The sequence below is a fragment of the Somniosus microcephalus genome, chromosome 11, assembly GCF_052327205.1.
Source record: "Somniosus microcephalus isolate GS21.2 chromosome 11, FLI_Smic_1.0, whole genome shotgun sequence".
Classification (NCBI taxonomy): domain Eukaryota; kingdom Metazoa; phylum Chordata; class Chondrichthyes; order Squaliformes; family Somniosidae; genus Somniosus; species Somniosus microcephalus.
In genome coordinates this window covers 39,281,561-39,296,197 of record NC_140997.1, presented here as the reverse complement: position 1 = coordinate 39,296,197, position 14,637 = coordinate 39,281,561, and the positions used below count along the sequence as shown (strand labels likewise).

The 14,637-nt window shown below is 44.4% G+C and overlaps 1 protein-coding gene, 1 long non-coding RNA gene and 5 other non-coding genes across 10 annotated transcripts in view; 6 read left to right on the top strand and 1 right to left on the bottom strand.

Annotated features, from left to right (window-relative positions):
* traf7 (TNF receptor-associated factor 7) overlaps positions 1–5,749 on the bottom strand; it is a 75,155-nt gene extending 69,406 nt beyond the window's left edge. Inside the window, exon 1 of the mRNA XM_086000513.1 lies at positions 5,587–5,749. The gene's annotated coding sequence lies outside the window, so the exon portion shown is untranslated. The remainder of the gene's footprint in view (positions 1–5,586) is intronic.
* Positions 5,750–5,909: 160 nt separating this feature from the next.
* LOC147110494 (uncharacterized) lies at positions 5,910–12,582 on the top strand. Of its 4 annotated transcripts, none has more exons than XR_015079932.1 (9): positions 5,939–6,012; positions 6,645–9,296; positions 9,652–9,749; positions 10,161–10,255; positions 10,842–10,916; positions 11,309–11,393; positions 11,676–11,760; positions 12,043–12,127; positions 12,414–12,582. It is a non-coding gene; the product is annotated as an uncharacterized LOC147110494 (long non-coding RNA). The 4 variants fall into 4 exon arrangements; XR_015079931.1 differs by having other exon boundaries at positions 6,645–9,304; XR_015079930.1 differs by lacking the exon at positions 6,645–9,296 and having other exon boundaries at positions 5,910–6,012.
* On the top strand, positions 10,004–10,089 carry LOC147110499 (small nucleolar RNA SNORD60). Its single transcript, XR_015080145.1, has one exon. It is a non-coding gene; the product is annotated as a small nucleolar RNA SNORD60 (small nucleolar RNA).
* Positions 11,155–11,239, top strand: LOC147110498 (small nucleolar RNA SNORD60). The gene has a single exon (XR_015080144.1). It is a non-coding gene; the product is annotated as a small nucleolar RNA SNORD60 (small nucleolar RNA).
* On the top strand, positions 11,522–11,606 carry LOC147110497 (small nucleolar RNA SNORD60). The gene has a single exon (XR_015080143.1). It is a non-coding gene; the product is annotated as a small nucleolar RNA SNORD60 (small nucleolar RNA).
* On the top strand, positions 11,889–11,973 carry LOC147110496 (small nucleolar RNA SNORD60). The gene has a single exon (XR_015080142.1). It is a non-coding gene; the product is annotated as a small nucleolar RNA SNORD60 (small nucleolar RNA).
* Positions 12,256–12,341, top strand: LOC147110495 (small nucleolar RNA SNORD60). The gene has a single exon (XR_015080146.1). It is a non-coding gene; the product is annotated as a small nucleolar RNA SNORD60 (small nucleolar RNA).
* Positions 12,583–14,637: the final 2,055 nt, after the last annotated feature.

The following is a 14,637-nucleotide window of genomic DNA, read 5'->3' as shown; positions in this document are numbered from 1 at the left end:
GTGAATATACACCCCCAGGTCCCTCTGCTCTTGCTTGTATGTTTCCATGTATATATGTTGTCCTTTAATAATTACTTACACTGACATTTGGCAACTATTGTTTTTCGCAACCCCTCCGCTTCCCTCCCACATTAGTAGCTAACAGTCTTAATCCCTTCTGAAAATGACTGGTAATGAAGATTCTCAATCAGGTAGTGCTGAGCTTGAATAGACACAATAGTTAAAAGATTCCATTGTCGGTCCACAACTATTATGCTTTACACCATCATGGGGGCAGCACGGTGGCATAGTGGTTAGCACTGTTGCCTCACAGCGCCAGGGACCCGGGTTCAAATCCGGCCTCGGGTGACTGTCTGTGTGGAGTTTGCACATTCGCCCCGTGTTTGCGTGGGTTTCCTCCGGGTGCTCCGGTTTCCTCCCACAGTCCAAAGATGTGCGGGTTAGGTTGATTGGCCATGATAAAAAAATTGACCCTTCGTGTTAGGGGGGATTAAATACGTGGGGTTACGGGGATAGGGCTTGAGTGGGATGGCTGTCGGTGTAGGGACCGGGTGCTAGGGTTTGGATGATCAGCCATGATCTCGTTGAATGGCAGAGCAGGCTCGAAGGGCCGAATGGCCTACTCCTGCTCCTATCTTCTATGTTTCTATGTTTTAAGCAAATCAGTCTGGCTCAGTTGGCTCTGCATCACAAGAATCATAGAATGCTTACAGCATGGAAGAAGGCCATTCGGGCCGTTGAGCCTGTGCCAGCTCTCTGCAAGAGCAGCTCAGCTAGTCCCACTCCCCCGTAGCCCTGCAAATGTTTCTCTTTCAGGTACTTATCCAACTCCCTTTTGAAAGCCATGATTGAGTCCGCCTCCACCACCCTCTCAGGCAGTGCATTCCAGATCCCAACCACTCGCTGAGTAAAAAAGTTTTTTCTTATGTTGCCTTTGGTTCTTTTGCCAATCACCTTAAATCTGTGTCCTCTGGTTCTCGACCCTTCTGCCAATGGGAACAGTTTCTCTCTATCTACTCTGTCCAGACTCCTCATGATTTTGAACACCTCTATCAAATCTCCTCTTAATCTTCTCTGCTCCAAGGAGAACAACCCCAGCTTCTCCAGTCTATCCACGTAACTGAAGTCCCTCATCCCTGGTCAACAAGGTTGTGGGTTCAAGTCCAAATCTACTCTAGGACATATAATCTAAAATGACACGTCAGTACAGTACTGAGGGAGTGCTGCATTGTCGACCTGTGGATGAGACCTTAAACTAAGGCCATCTCTGCCTGTTCCTGTACTTGGCTGGATGTTAAAGATCCTATGGCACAATTTGAAGGGAAGCAGGGATTTAATCAGTTGCCCTCACCAAAATTCCTGCTTTAATCAACACCACCAAAAACATATTGTGATCATTCACTTTGCTGCTGTTTGTGGGACTTTGATCTGCACAAAATGGTTTCCATGTTCACCCACATAACACCAGTAACTGTACTATAATTTGTTCTATGTGAGATATAAGGTACTATACAGATTCAAGTTCTTTCTTTCAATTCCTTAAGCACAATATCAACTCAGGTCAATTGTAGAAATACTCATTTTTTGGGGGGTTCCCCAATGGCTCAGCAAGTTAATCCAGTGGGGAGCTGAAACACACAGACCAGGAATGTCCCAAGTTTCATCCCCGGTCTGTACAAAGTTAGCTGATCTCAGGCAGGGTGTTGGTAGAGGAATCTTAGGACTTATGAAATAGGAGCCTGAGTAGGTCATACAGCCCCCCGAGCCTACTCCGCCATTCAATAAGATCATGGCTGAACATCTACATCAACTCCACTTTCCCGCCCTATCCCCATATCCCTTGATTCCCTTAGTGCCCAAAAATCTACTGATCTCAGTCTTGAATATACTCAGTGACTGAGCATCCACAGCCCTCTGGGGGGGTAGAGAATTCCAAAGATAATACATACGAACATACGAATTAGGAGCAGGAGTCGGCCACTCGACCCTTCTCCGCCATTCAATAAGATCATGGCTGATCTGATTACTCCACATTCCCGCCTACCCCCAAATAACTTTTCACCCACTTGCTTACCAATAATCTATTTACCTCTGCCTTAAAAATATTCAAAGGTTCCGCTTCACCGGCCTCTGAGGAAGAGAGTTCCAAAGACTCACGACCCTCTGAGAAAAAATTTCTCCTCATCTGTCTTAAATGGGCGACCCCTTATTTTTAAACAGTGACCCCTAGTTCTAGATTCTCCCACAAGAGGAAACATCCTCTCCACATCCACCCTGTCCAGACCACTCAAGATTTTATCTGTTTCAATCAAGTCACCTCTTACTCTTCTAAACTCCAGCGGATACAAGCCTAGCCTGTCCAACCTTTCCTCATAAGACAACCCGCCCATTCCAGGTATTAGTCTAGTAAACCTTCTCTGAACTGCTTCCAACGCATTTACATCCTTCCTTAAATAAGGAGACCAATACTGTACACAGTACTCCAGATGTGGTCTCACCAATGCCCTGTATAACTGAAGCATAACCTCCCTACTTTTGTATTCAATTCCTCTCGCAATAAACAATAACATTCTATTAGCTTTCCTAATTACTTGCTGTACCTGCATAGTAACCTTTTGCGATTCATGCACTAGGACACCTAGATCCCTCTGCATCCCAGAGCTCTGCAATCTCTCACCAGTTAGATAATATGCTTCTTTTTTTATTCTTCCTGCCAAAATGGACAACTTCACATTTTCCCACATTATACTCCATTTGCCAGATCTTTGCCCACACACTTAACTTATCTATATCCCTTTGTAGCCTCCTTATGTCCTCTTCACAATTTACTTTTCTACCTATCTTTGTCTCATCAGCAAATTTAGCAACCATACCTTCGGTCCCTTCATCCAAGTCATTTATATAAATTGTAAAAAGTTGAGGCCTGTGGCACACCACTCGTTACACCTTGCCAATCAGAAAATGACCCACTTATGCCTACTCTCTGTTTCCTGTTAGCGAGCCAATCTTCTATCCATGCCAATATGTTACCCCCTACATCATGAGCTTTTATTTTCTGCAATAACCTTTGATGTGGCACCTTATCAAATGCCTTCTGGAAATCTAAGTACAGTATATCCACCAGTTCCCCTTTATCCACTTCCTCAAAGAACTCCAATAAATTGGTTAAACATGATTTCCCTTGCACAAAACCATGTTGACTCTGCCTGATTATTTTGAACTTTGAAAATTCCAAAGAATCTTGAGGCTCTTCGGTTAGGGATGGAAAAAATAAGCATGGGTCACACTCCTAACTTCTATCCAATGATCCATGATTGAAGTGCATATATGTGGACAGAATAGTGCTCACTCTGATGACCCCTGGGTCAAACAGCCTGCTGAGACCCACTGTCAAGGTTAATACATGAATAACGGCTACTTGGGCAAAGTACTAAAGGGTCCCAGCAAGGAGTCAATGCCTTCAGGAAAAAAATAGATGGGGAACAGAAGATTGGCAAGATTTTTAAAAAAAAATAGGAACTATTAATGACATTTCCTGATAGTGAAGCTATGTAAATAGAACATATAAAATAAAGTCAGCATGTGACAATACATCTATCAAAGTTTTACATTCATCAGATCCTATTGAAACATTTCAAGAGCTAGGCTGATTGGTGTCCATTTTCAAACTAAATGTCACCACTACCAATATAATAGCTGACTATTACACACAATTTAACAGAAAGACAGTATGCTAGTTAGGGCAGATAATTTTTGAAAACTGCAGATAGCATGCTGTAAATACTTAAAGCCTGGATGGAAATCGCTCTGGCCATTTGCACGGGCTTTATGTGGTATAATAGTCCTATTTAACTGATTGCCTGAGGAATATTAAACTTGCCGAATACATTTTGGAATACTAATCAATTGCTTATACACATTAGATTGTACCCTACCAGACTAATTAGGACTCATTACAGTGCCATTCCAGTATTCTATAATAAAACAAACCTTTATCAATTTTTCATGTTATCAAAGTTATAGCTAACTTTTCCTTTTAATGTTTCAGCAAATCAATCAGTGTGAAAAGATGGATGAAATCCTACCAACAGCTATTTTATAAAGCTGACCTATTTTAAAGTATATTTCTCCCTATGGATTTGCGTGCAGTACGTGCAGCCTAAATTAACTGTCAACTGATAGGGTCATTGTGTTATAAATGAATAGGAGAATGTTCTCAGAGATTATACTTCATGTGTCTTTATGTAGTAATTTTAAAGACAGATTTACTGAGCAAGTGCCAACTTGTCTCAGCATTTTTCCTACTGTATTCAGTTTACAGAGGAGGGAAGATTGCAAATTATCCAGTGTCAGACAGGCTTTGTCCTTGGGATCGGTTAGCATTTATTGCAGCAATTTACAATACAGCTCTCTTAAAAGATATATATATAGATATATATATAATTATGCTTCACTTGCAGATTACACATACTAATAATAGGCTTCCATTAAGGTTAAACTCTATTTAAGGCACACAGTGGATTCTACTTCCTAACCACACATTGCACCTTCCATAAAAACATATAAAAGCAAAATACTGCGGATGCTGGAAATCTGAACCAAAACAGAAAATGCTGGAAATACTCACAGGTCAGGCAGCATCTGTGGAGAGACAAACAAAGTTAACCTTTCAGTTCTGATGAAAGGTCATCGACCTGAAACGTTAACTCTGTTTCTCTCTCCACAGATGCTGCCTGAGCTGCTAAGTATTTCCAGCATTCCCAGTTATTATAAAAATCATACATATTTGCTGTAGATCTTACAACAACTTGCATTTATATAGCACCTTTAACGTAGTAAAACATCCCAAGGTGCTTCACTCGCCCCATTAGGAGATATTAGGGCAGGTGACCAAAAACTTGGTCAAAGGGGTAGGTTTTAAGGAGTGTCTTAAAGGAAGAAAGATCGAGAGGGAATTCCAGAGTTCAAATTACCATTTGAAAATGTAAATCGATTACAAAGACCCCTGACAAAGAGGTGGGGGGAACAGAGAGAGAGAGAAGAGAAAGCGAACTGCATTTGAATTATTGCAAATGCCAGAACAGCAAGAGCCAGCCAGGACCACGCTGTGGGGTTTGTCAGACCATTGATTTGAATGCAAGTGGAAGACAGGTTTGTGTCTCGCACGGCAGACTGGCGCGGTGCCAGTACCTGGTCGCGCTGCTGCTGGACTAAGATCGGATTGTAGAAGACAGAGCGAGCGACGGAAAACGGGGACCGAAAGGGTAACGGCCGGGATTTTGCCCCTTAGGGGAGGGGAGGGGAGGGGGGTGGGGGCGATGGAAGAGACGGTGGCTATCACGGCCTGTCTGCCAAGACTCCTGAAAGCCCAGACTGAGTTGTCAGAATTTCTTCCCCGGTTCGGTAGCTGGAAGGCACTTCTTGGACGAATTGTGTTGACAGATTAGCCTCCAAGTCTGAGTCCATTTTCCAGACATGTAACCTGCCTCCAGTCACTATTTTAACTCAATAGTGTGCAAAGTACTCCGACCGCACAGACGCACGCACAAAAAAAAAATAACTCCTTTTATTGCACTGAGTTCTTACCCGCAAACCGTTACGTTTGACATTTTTCAAACCTCACCAGCCACGAACTGTCTGAAATTTGAAGGAACTAGCTAACGACCCATGGCCGCTTTGCCCTGCGCATGCGCGGCCGCCGCTATGCACCCAGGGAGATGTAGTTTCCCTCCACAGTCCCAAACAGCGGCGAGAGGCCGGCGAGGACTACATTACCCAGAAGGCGGCTTGCCGGCAAGAACCTCTCAACAATAAGTAACCGAGCGCCGCCCCTCGCAGGCGGTCATTGGCCAAAATCGAGTCGGACTATTTCGGAAATACGTCGATTGGGACGTCAGTTGCAGATCCGTCCAATAGGGACGCAGGGCGCACTGTGATTGACAGGTTGGTGCAGTACATACCCGAACGGGCGAGAACGCTGGTTCTTTTTGGTGAAAGACTCTGAAGTGAGAGGTAGGTCAGTGAATTCACCACCCCGCTGTGTGTGTGTATTCGGGGAAAAAATCAGGAGCAAGTTTTATTGAGGAAAATCAGTCAGGATGTGTTTATAAATCCAGAAGCCTATGCCCGGTGTGTGAATAGTCCGCATGAGGATCATAACGGCTTTTTAGCCGATTTGAACCTGGCCGCGTGCGCGGACCCAGATCCTGGCCCAGCAATCGCGAGTTCAGATCTGTCCGGCCATCTTCACTCTTGGGGGATGGGACCCGATGTGCATTTCCAGCTATTTTTATTTCACATTGATGGTATTTCAGGAATATCTTTGGCAGGGGCTCGAAGCCGCGCGGCTGGCGCCCGACCCTGTAAGGACTCGGTTCCATTTTTCCCAGTTTCTCCGTCTCCTCTGTTGTGCTGATGCCCCCTTCCATACTTGTGCTTCCAAAACTCGCCCCTCCGCCCCCCTCTCTCTCGCCTCGCCCCTCCGCTCGCCTCGCCCCTCCGCCCCCACTCTCGCCCCTCCGCCCCCCCCCCCTCTCGCCCCTCCGCCCCCACTCTCGCCCCTCCCGCCGCCCCTCCCTTCCCAGACAGACAGACAAACTCATTTATCGATATAATAAAATAAAAAAATTCTTTTTTCATCACAGCATGCCGCTAAGAAAACGAACCAGACTTTCACGCAGCACCTCTGATGCGTCCCGAAAAAAGACTGAAAGAGCCTCAGAGACTCCTGACGAGACTCGGGCACGTCAAGCTCATGACCAGATGGGACATGCCCACGCCAAAGCCTCAGAGACTCTTGACCAGACTCACTCACGTCAAGCTCGTGACCGGACGAGACAGGCCCAAGCTAGAGCCTCAGAGACTCCTGACCAGACTCACTCACGTCAAGCTCGTGACCGGACGAGACAGGCCCAAGCTAGAGCCTCAGAGACTCCTGACAAGACTCGCTCACGTCGAGCTCGTGACCGGACAAGACAGGCCCAAGCCAGAGCCTCCGAGACTCCTGACCAGACTCACTCACGTCAAGCTAATGACCGGAGGAGACATGCCCAAGCCAGAGACTGCTGACCAGACTCGGTCACGTCAAGCTCATGACCGGACGAGACATGCCCAAACCATAGCCTCAGAGACTCCTGACCAGACTCTGGCACGTCGCCAGACCGACAGTAGACGCAGGGGCATTGCCAGAGCTGACATTTGGAGTCATTGGCTCTGAGCAGCCTTTTCCTATACACCCACCAGCAATTATGAAGCAGACCACACAGTCATCATTGGCAAGAAGACCGTCATTTGCCCTCACTGGCGCTCTGAAGTGGGAAGGAGAAATTGCTGGGATATGCTGCAATGGAGGAAAGGTTAAACTGCCAACACTAACAGCTCCGCCTGAACCCCTACACTCACTTCTGTTCGGCCGAAATCCAGCTTCCAACACATTTCCTCACTCACATCAGAAAGTACAACTGCTTTGCAATGACCTCTTTTGGTGCAAACAGCGTGCGTGAATCAGGATTTTGCCCAACTTTTAAAGTTCATGGACAGGTGCACCATACAGCTGGCTCACTACTTCCTCTACCAAACGAAAGACCTCAGTTTCTCCAAATCTACTTCTTGGCTGATGACAAAGAGCAAGCCAATCGCCGCAGGGAAGCTGCTGTTCTCCCCGCACAACAACACCAAATCAAGCTTGAAACTTTGCTTGAGCTACAGCGCATGCTTCGCCAAAACCCATATGTTAACAGTTTCAAAACAGCTATCGAAACAACAACAAATTAAGACCTCAAAGTTGTCATCAAAGCTGACCAGACTCCTGCAAGTGAACATGAGCGACGCTTCAATGCTCTGATCGCCAATGAGGTAGCCATTGTCATTGTGGGCCAAGAATTTGAACAACAGGACATTGTCTTGCATATCAGAGGTGGTCCACTCAAAAGAATTTGAGCTTCACAGGTCATATGATCCTCTGCAATACCCGCTTTTGTTTTGCCATGGGGAAGATGGATACGATGCTTATAACAAGATCCCACATGTTGACCCCAAAACTGGTGTGCCACCTACAGCCCAAAGGCAAAAGATGGTTTCTGCCATGGAATTCTATTCATACAGGCCGATGGAACGACAAACTGCACCACACATCTGATGGGCCGTTACATCTGCAGCAATGAGGCAGCCTGGCGAACTTTTGGATTTGACATCCACAACCGTTACCCCACTGTCACTAAATTGGATATTCACTTGGAAAATGGACAAAGGGTTTTATTCCGACCTGCAAATGCCAGCCAACGTGCCGAGGAACCTCCAAAGACAAAACTTACAGCATTCTTTGAGTTGTGCCAAACGAATGACTTTGCCAAGACACTTTTCTATCATCAGGTGCCCAAGTACTACACCTGGCAGCCAAACAAGACATGGCGGGCTCGGCGCCCTGGAGCAGGTCAGAAGGAAGTTCCTGGTTATACAGGGGTGTATTCATCAGATGCACTTGGCAGAGTCTACACGGTCCATCCAAACAACATAGTGCTTTCACCTTCGTCTACTCCTCCATGAGGTTGCTGGCCCCACAACATTTAATGACCTCAAGACTGTCACTGGCCATCTGAGTCTTTTCAAGAAGCTTGCCGCAGGAGAGGACTCATTGAGGATGACATTCATTGGCATGCAACGATGACAGAAGCTGAACTGTCTTACTCCCCCAATAGGCTACGAAATCTCTTTCCCATTATAATTGCCCTCTGCAGACCTTCCAACCCGATGCAATTGTGGGAAGATCACAAAGACAGCCTCACAGAAGACATCTTACGCCAACTCGGCAGAGCCAACCCCACAATGGCACTCAACTTCACTGATGCTGGCCACGGTTTGCTCTCAAGGGATTCATTGCACTGGCTGTTGCCTCATCGGGAATCGCTGCAACTCTTCTGCACGGAGGTCGCACTGCCCACGCAACCTTTGCTCTCCCTCTGGATCTGACAAGACAAGAACAACCAGTGTGTAACATTAGCAAAGGAACTGGTGTTGCTGAGATGCTTCAAAAGTCTCGATTGATTGTGTGGGATGAGTGTACAATGGCCCACAAGAGAGCACTTGAAGCACTCAACAGAACTCCAAGATCTGAGAGGCAACGATATGCTGATGGGTGGCATCGCCCTGTTGCTGGCAGGTGATTTCCGCCAAATCCTGCCAGTTGTCCCCAGAGGAACACCAGCGGCTGAACTCAATGCATGTCTCAAGCCATCCCATCTGGCTACATGTGCAAACAGTCCATTTGACGACAAACATTCCTCACTCCAGGAACTTCTGTAAATGGGTGTGGTATTTCTGTACAACTTGTGTTGGAAGATGTTTGTAATTAATTTAGTGTTGGGGCATGCTGCCATCTGGTGGTCAAATCATTTATCTTAACTGCTATTAATACTGTGCTGATGGGAGTGCCAAAAGAACATGCTGTGTGAAAGTGCTGGGAACATTTGTTTATAACATGACAAACACAGTACATGCTGCAGGGCGGAGGGGCCTGAAATGCATACCGTATGTTTGCTTTATTATCTGTCCCAGTAGAACGAAGGGCAAGTTGGGGTGATACTTTGCAAAACTGTTTATTGCAATTAGTCAGATCAGATTTATTTCATTTAATAAGCTATTTTCTCTTTCCAGGTGTCCTTGGGAAACTGATGGCAGAACTGTTCTTTATAGACCTCCCAGGGGTGTACTGGAAGGAGTGCATTACATGCCTGAAAATTGGCACAAATCCTGTAAGTTCATCTGGCGAGGATACCTAAGAAAACACATTTCAGATGTTGTCCTATTGTACTATGTATCCTGCAACAGTCAAAGGAAACTAGTGATGCCAGTGTTTTCAACTAAGGTGTTAATTTTAATCAGCGTTTCAGATTTGCCTGTACATCAGTTGTGGGAAATGTTAATGTTTGTGTCCCCGAATTAAGCAAGTTAAAACACTGGCCAGGATTCCATTTAGTCTGTAGAGTTGTTCAGGTGTTGATTGCTGAGCCTATGATGAGCCTTTATTTCTGACACCTCCAATGAAAGTGTTGCATTAAGCAATACTTGATTATATTTTTGTGGCTGAGGCTGAATTTTAAAGGCAATGTAACTTAATGATTATTGATCTACTTCTGCTCACATTGTATTGCATGTCATTTCAGGCTAGGAGTGGTAACTGCTGATCAAGTGCTGGCAACAACATCTCCTGATATATTCAACAGTTGCTGGCTGCTGGCCGTTAATGGTGAAAACTGTGGTAAGTGTTAACTTGAAGTGGCGGGGGGGGGGGTTTATAGTTGTGGCTGATAATGCATTGGCTGCTGGATAACCTTAGATGCCAGAAGTGCCATCTTGTACGTTAGGTGGGCTGTTTAAATCGCAAGAGAAGTTTGTGCTATCAGTGATTTTGATTTTTGGTGAGCGGAAGTAACATGTCATACAATGTTAAGGGACAGGATTCTTCAGAGGAGCTAACTAACGTAGAACACCATTGTTTGCCATAAGTATGATCGATAAATAAGATTGAACTAGTTTTTCCTCAACAATGGGTAAATATTTAACGTTGTGCTATGATGTAATAGTACATGGCAGGGAGTTTGTGATGTTGGGCTGACCATACCTGATGTAGGCACTATGCTCTTTGTAGGCAATGGACTCTGACCATAGTGAAAATGCCGATGAAATTGTGCGCCTCTTTTCTGACATCTATGGAAGTGTTGTGCCAATGCTTGATTACACTTTTGTGGCTTGAGGTTTAATCAGCATAACTTTTAGAATGTGGATAATGGCTATTACTGTCACTAGAAGTATACTGCTTATAGTGTGAATGCTTTTGTTACTAGACCTGAAATAATGGCTCTGGGCACAATCTCCTGAAGCATCAGTCTGCTGGCACTGAAGAGAGCGAGCTATGACAAGTGAGTCACTTCTAGTTGCATTTTGGCTTGCTTATATCAAAACTGTTAATTTTGTATCTGACATTTGTCTCCCGCTTCTGGGGGAGCTCAACTGGAAGTTACATTAGTTCAAGAAGTTGTTAATCATAACCATTTTGAAATTGGTGTTTTATTGCACACTGGTGAAGTGGCCTGTGTATAGTGGTAAATGCCATAAGTTTAAAGGAATGCATTGTAGTAGAAAGAAATTGGAACTTTGAGCCTATGATGAGCCTTTTAATTCTGACACCTCCAATGAAAGTGTTGCATTAGCAATACTTGATTATATTTTATGGCTGAGGCTTAATTTTAATGGCAGTGTAACTTGATGATTATTGCTATTTCTGCTTACATTGTATTGCATGTCATTTCAGACTAGGAGTGGTACCTGCTGATGAAACACTGGCCACAGCATTGCAGGTGAAATTTCAACAGTTTGTGTGCTGGCAGTGAAAACTGGTAAGTACTTGAAGTAGGACAGTCTCCGAATCTGGTTATAGTTGATTTAATGGTAGCCTTGCTGTCAGATGTGGAGTGTGCATTTTATTAGAAAGAAATGAACTGTTTTGGAACTTTTATGAATGCTGAGCCTATGATGAGCCTTTTATTTCTGACACCTCCAATGAAAGTGTTGCATTAGCAATGCTTGATTATATTTTATGGCTGAGGCTTAATTTTAATGGCAGTGTAACTTGATGATTATTGCTATTTCTGCTCACATTGTATTGCATGTCATTTCAGACTAGGAGTGGTACCTGCTGATGAAACACTGGCCACAGCATTGCAGGTGAAATTTCAACAGTTTGTGTGCTGGCAGTGAAAACTGGTAAGTACTTGAAGTAGGACAGTCTCCGAATCTGGTTATAGTTGATTTAATGGTAGCCTTGCTGTCAGATGTGGAGTGTGCATTTTATTAGAAAGAAATGAACTGTTTTGGAACTTTTATGAATGCTGAGCCTATGATGAGCCTTTTATTTCTGACACCTCCAATGAAAGTGTTGCATTAGCAATGCTTGATTATATTTTATGGCTGAGGCTTAATTTTAATGGCAGTGTAACTTGATGATTATTGCTATTTCTGCTCACATTGTATTGCATGTCATTTCAGACTAGGAGTGGTACCTGCTGATGAAACACTGGCCACTGCATTGCAGGTGAAATTTCAACAGTTTGTGTGCTGGCAGTGAAAACTGGTAAGTACTTGAAGTAGGACAGTCTCCGAATCTGGTTATAGTTGATTTAATGGTAGCCTTGCTGTCAGATGTGGAGTGTGCATTTTATTAGAAAGAAATGAACTGTTTTGGAACTTTTATGAATGCTGAGCCTATGATGAGCCTTTTATTTCTGACACCTCCAATGAAAGTGTTGCATTAGCAATGCTTGATTAGATTTTTGTGGCTGAGACTCGCTTGCATGGCCATGTGTGCCACAGAATTGGAAGCACTTGATATTACTGACCTAATACTTTTATTGTTACAGGTTATGGATTTGACTGGGTGAATTCTGAAACCTGTGATTAGTAAAGCAAATTAGACTGGTGCCTAATTGCAACACAACTGTAATAACAATTGTCAACATGTTCATCAAGATGCACCTTTTTCACTTTTTGTATTCTGATTTAATGAATAAATAATTTGCTGTTGTTAAACATTGTGTTCACTTCTTTTCATGCCTGCATTAACTTCCACTCAACTGGCACTGTTGGCAATACTAACGCTTGGGATTTCCGAAAGTGGAGACAGTTGAGATGTTTTTGTTAAATTGCTGGACTGAAGTTAAACGCTCAATTGTATGTCCACCCATTTCTGGCAGTATTATGCTCAACATTGCTTCCAGCGGGAAATGTCTGAAAGGACAAGTGGGCATCCAGTAGAACAGCTTCGAAAAACTTTTCAGAACTACTCTACTCAAGGTTACACTGCCTCGAGTATAGGTTGATGGCCATAATTAACTCCTCGTAACTAGCTTTGTCAGCCCCTTTTTAAAAAAAAAAAAAGCCAATGTGTAAAGTATCCTGTGCCAACTCCAGTCTTGAGATAGATGACCAAATAATCTGTGATGTTGGTTGAGGGATAAAGGACACCAGGAGAACGCCCCTGTCTGCTCTTTAAATAGGGCCATGGAATCTTTTGTGCCCATTTTAAGAGTGGCTGCAAAAGATTCCATGTCTCGCCCGAAAGCCTGCTTGTCAGAGTGCAGTCGGGGCTCTTGAGTTTTGCATAACTGTCAGCCTAGATGGGGCTCAAACCCATGACCTGATTTGTGAGAGAAAGCTATCGCATTGCCATGGCTGACACTGAACCCAACCAATCATTTCATTTGGCAATTGATAATTCAGCAAAGGGCTAGATAAAACATGACAAGTTACTGAATGCTCAAATTAACCTATGGTTGTGCATAAATGTCTTTGTATCGAGTCTTCCTCTATATCAAGTCATATTAAAGTATGACTGCTGTATAAAAGAATTCTCAAAGGGCAATGAGTCTAAACTTGAGACCTCCATTTAAGCCCCTTGTAAATACCTGGATTAAGCAGTTGCAGACAAGTAAACCAGGTATGTCACTGGGCATAGGTCCTTCATCACCATGTTGATGTCCAAATGGGTGAAAGGAAATTTGATTTGGGCTGCTAATGCATGGTCACATATACAGGGTTTGGTCCCATCGGAGTAGGCCATTCGCCCCCTCGAGCCTGCTCCGCCATTCCGATCATGGCTGATCATCCAAGTTCAGTACCCGGTCCCTGCCTTCTCCCCACACCCCTTGATCCCTTCAGCCTTAAGAAATATATCCAACTCCTTGAATATATTTAATGTATTGGCCTCAACTGCTTTCTGTGGTAGAGAATTCCACAGGTTCACCACTCGGTGAAGAAATTCTTAATTTCTGTCCTAAAAGGCCTACCCCTTATCCTTAGACTGTGACCACTGGTTCTGGACTCCCCGACCATTGGGAACATCTAGCCTGTCTGAATTTTATAAGTTTCAATGAGATCCCCTCTCATTCTTCTAAACTCCAGCGAGTATAAGCCCAATCGTCCCAATCTCTCTTCATACATCATTCTTGCCATCCCAGGTATCAGCCTGGTGAATCTTCGCTGAACTCCTTCCAGGGCAAGAACATCCTTCCTCATAAGGCGACCAAAATTGCACACAATACTCAAGATGTGGTCTCACCAAGGCCCTTTACAACTACAGCAAGACATCCTTGCTCCTGTACTCAAACCCTCTCGCTATGAAAGCCAACATACCATTTACCTTCTTAACTGCCTGTTGCACCTGCATGCTTACCTTCAGCAACTGGTGCACAAGGACACCCAGGTCTTGTTGCACTTCCCCGTCTCCCAATCTATTGCCATTCAGATAATTGCCTTCCTGTTTTTGCCACCAAAGTGGATAACCTCACATTTATCCACGTTATATTGCTTCTGCCCAATCCCCCAACCTGTCCAAATCATCCTGGAGTTTCTCGGCATCCTCCTCACAGCGCACACACACCCATCCAGCTTTGTGTCGTCTGCAAATTTGGAGATATTACATCTAGTTCCCTTGTCTAGATCATTAATATATATTGTGAATAGCTGGGGTCCAAGGACCGATCCCTGCGCTACCCCACTAGTCACTGCCTGCCACTCTGAAAAAGACCCGTTTATTCCAACTCTTTGATTTCTATCTACCAACCAGTTCTCTTATCCAAGTCAATA